This window comes from Rutidosis leptorrhynchoides, chromosome 5 (genome assembly GCF_046630445.1).
Source record: "Rutidosis leptorrhynchoides isolate AG116_Rl617_1_P2 chromosome 5, CSIRO_AGI_Rlap_v1, whole genome shotgun sequence".
NCBI lineage: Eukaryota > Viridiplantae > Streptophyta > Magnoliopsida > Asterales > Asteraceae > Rutidosis > Rutidosis leptorrhynchoides.
Window position 1 is genome coordinate 118303047 of NC_092337.1, and position 4134 is coordinate 118307180.

Sequence of the window (4134 nt, forward strand, 5' to 3'; positions counted from 1 at the left end):
CCCAACTAAACAACCACCACTTATCGCATTTTAATGTTCTTATAAGATTAAATTAATTAATTGCTTCTCTTTAGTGCTATTAAATAATAAATAATAAATAATAATAATAAAAATAGATGTAATCTCCTAAAATGACTGCATCCCACTTACATAATACAGTATAAAGTTGTGTCACATTTACATTTACATTTACATACACACTAATTCGCGTAAAAAACACTGAAACCCCATTGGCCAAAACCACCCCCATTTCCCCTTACACTGTACCGGTGATTCCCCCCCCCCCCCCCATTTTTTTTTTCCCTTTAACCATCGCTCTCTTCCAGATCCTTCAACTTAGAAACCCTAAATTCACAATCGTCACTTATCGATCAGCTGAGTGATTTAATCGAATCCTGGAAGATAGTTCATAGTTGGCCATCGATGGCGTGTTGGTACTGAGCACCGTAATTTTTCGATTTTGTCTTCACCGTCGTTCTTTGGTCATTGAAAACACTCCCCTGTTTTCTTTCCACCTACTGCGACTCTGCCAATTGAAGTGATTAAAGATGGTGTAAGGTTAGGTTTGTATTTTTTAAAATTTGTGTTTTTTCGTAACAAGTTACCTTGTTGAGTTTTTACGAATTTACACATGCATTTTTTCCTAGGTTTTATATCATACTTACCGAGGATTGGTTGCAATAGTTGTGGTTGGTGGTGGCTATGGCCTGCGCTAAAGAAGTAAAGAGTAATTTTCGTTTACCTATTTGTTAAATGTTGTTGGTTCCTTTGTTGTTTTCTGCTTCAGACTATAATCATTTATCGATATTTTGAGAAGCAGAAAGAGAAGAGGTATGTGTGCCTTTTTGGGTTATTTCCCATATCTAGAATAGCAAAAGGGTGTGTGCGGTTTTACGTTATTTTGGATTATTATCGTGTGTAGTTTAGGTTATTACATCATTCTGTTTATCTAATCTCTGTATATTACATACCTTTGTTTGCCCAACTGGTGAGTAGCACATTGTTTGCCAATCATGATAGACTTTTCTTTCACTTCGTATAATTTGCTACAAATTTGCTCATTTGTGTCAATATTTATTCGTAGAAAACATCCCATTTAGTGACAGATATGAAGAATTTGAAAAGATAAACACTGAAACTCTGAAGGACTTTTGACCTGTTTCCTTAAGGTTTGACCTTTTCAACAGGTTAAAAATGTAAGCACCTAACTCAAATTGACACACTAATACTTAAGTGGGTCAAAAGTTTCACTTTTGCTAATCTTGGGCTATTCTCATTATAAATGGAATGTCTTATGATATATTGTTTCGAGATAAATTACCTACATTTTATTATCATTGGTTCTAGATCTATTTATACATTAAGTTCACAAAAATATTAGAGTAGTGCAAGTTGATCAGTTTGTTAATTGTTATGCCTGATTTCATCTTGAAATGTGAATAAAATGAGTGCTTCTTTAGACATAAATATACCTTTTTGCCTTATGTTGAAATTTACCAGCTTGCATACATTTACATAAGTTGGTTAACCCCACAAAACTAATGTTTTAAATCTTTATTTTTATTGTGTTCTATAGGGGAATGAAGAGCTTGATGCTGCCAGCTTACGTGAACATGAAGAGTCCACAAAAGTTAAAAACAACGCGACTATAGAACTCGGGAAATACGAAATCGAGACGTGGTACTTTTCCCCTTTCCCACCAGAATACAATGACTCTCTCAATCTCTACTTTTGTGAATTTTGTCTCAATTTCATGAAGCGCAAGGAACAGCTTCAGAGGCATATGGTGAGCTTTTTTCTTCTTCTTGATTTGTAAAATTATGATCATCACATGCATGTGAAAACCAAGGAGGAAGATAGTTACATATTAAACCAATCGGCCATATAATTGTAGAAGTACTAAACGAGATATGTTACATCTAACCGAGTTTTCAACATTTGATGTTTTTTTTTTATAGAGAAAATGTGATCTCAAGCATCCCCCTCTGGTGACGAGATATATCGTAGTGGTACCCTGTCAACGTTTGAGGTATATTCTTGTAATTTTAAGACTAACATTCTAACAGTTTCATGCATATACTGTCTGCACTCATAGCCGGCTCAAGTCCAAGCCATTTGGACCCTTAGAGGCTCTAACCGATGAACAAGCAAATCCGAAAAACGCATAGTTTCTACTCCAAAAATGACTTCTCGGGTCGGGAAACGCATTAAAGATTGTCATATATTTTTTTTTTACATCATTTAAAACTATATCAAAAGTTTAGTTTCATAGCATTGTTGTTACTTGATCAATGTTGCCATTGTTGTAATCAGATGGTAGTGTTGCCGTTGTTAATTTATTATTATTGCTATATTATTTAACTTTAATTACTACCCATCCAGGTTAAAATTTACAATTAAAGTTCACGTGCGAGGAACCGATCGAACGATTGGTTCAACCAAGCATGCGATATACTTGCAGACTTACGTAAGTACTATCTAATAAAGTTTCAATTAATCTTTATTCTTACTCTTTTTATATGAAGTGAACAACATCAAATTCCAGCTGATCGAAATTTTGCAGACTTATAGAGTGTGTATCTAAACATCCTTAACGATGTATTTCAGATCAGATGTCATGTTTCAAATGGACATATGTTAACTCATACTGATCAATCATGCTTGTGAAACAAATCATTATGTTCATTGCTGGATAGTATGTAAGTTACTTGATATACATTGATACAGCTACTACAAGAAAAGCAAAGGTAGTTTTGTCACTACAAAACAGTTTCGAGTCTCCTAATTTTTTTAACCGAAAGAGTTTATTTGTACTTCTTTTTAGCAAAAAGGGGACTGCACTACTGTTACAACTTCATTTTTTTTTATTCAACAAAGGTCTCTGCAGCTTATTAGGTACTCTTGTATACTATTATGCCGATAACATTACCATGCAATATTTATGTATCTAATGATTCGTTTGTGTTCTTTTTTGAGTTAATAAGCTTTGTTACAGAGTGGAAAACAAATTAACCCATTTTAATTTTGGTGTCAAATTGGATAATGGTCAATTTTGCCACGCCTACTACACAGACAAATGCGCATACAAATTTCCGCCGCGAAGCGCATAGTAGGCGTTTGATTTGCTGCATTTGAGCAGAAACCAATCTGATAAATTAGATGTATACTTTGCTCTATATTGTGGGTTTCTTTTAATTCATGTTTTACATTTGGATGCCATTATATCGTACTTGGTTAACTGTTATTTCCTTTGATCTTATTTCACCATTTTTTTTAAAACAAAATGCGTTTGGGAATCTCCTATTGAGCTGCAAACATACACTACCATCATACAAGATTTACATATCCAACCTTAAGAATTCTAAGCACAAACATCACATTATTGAAACGTGGGCCTAATCGTGCAACGCACGGGCCTTACCCCCTAGTTCTGTTCTATTTTGAAGAGAAAACAGATAAATAATACTGGTAATAATAATAATAAAAAAAAACTACTTCGTATTGAAAAGGTTTTTCAATTTTTTTTTTAAAAGAATGAAAAGTGGAGTGAAGATTTTAATGCGATTATTCTCTCAAATTTGAAGGATACCATTCTCATTCAAATATATTCTTGAAAATAGCATTGACACATTGTACAATAATGTATTTGATAAATTCACTCATGTATTGACACATTGTACAATACAATTTATTAATGCATAAAGTGAATGGATTTATCAGATATATTCTTTAAAATAGCATCACTCATTTTAGTTTCTTTTACCCATTCAATAGACAAATCTCGCAAATTTGAAAGATATCATTCTGATTCTCATTCAATTAGTTTCTTTCACTCCATTTCCTTTAGACATAATTACCGAGATAGTTTATATGATTTGTATCAAATTACCGATTTAGTCCATAAGTTTTTCTTATGTAGGTAGTCCTCGACTCCTCGTGATTTACAAAAGTTGTTGAGATGGTCTTCTTTTACCGCCATGCATCAATTTCGTCCATTAAGTTGAAGCATGTGCAAAATACATAAAGGGTACAATCGGTATTAGTTTTAAAAAATGGAATGAAATCAAACTGTGAAAAGGACGAAACATGTGATGCACAATACATTCTTCAACATAACGAATGACATTGACATTC

General features: G+C 33.2%; 1 long non-coding RNA gene across 2 annotated transcripts; it reads left to right on the forward strand.

The window, feature by feature from the left end:
* The first annotated feature begins 308 nt into the window (after nt 1-308).
* On the forward strand, nt 309-3123 carry LOC139847711 (uncharacterized). 2 transcript variants are annotated; one of them, XR_011759629.1, is made up of 7 exons: nt 309-558; nt 648-727; nt 1577-1786; nt 1961-2029; nt 2383-2467; nt 2564-2895; nt 2985-3123. It is a non-coding gene; the product is annotated as an uncharacterized lncRNA (long non-coding RNA). The 2 variants fall into 2 exon arrangements; XR_011759628.1 differs by lacking the exon at nt 2985-3123 and having other exon boundaries at nt 317-558; nt 2564-2967.
* Nucleotides 3124-4134: the final 1011 nt, after the last annotated feature.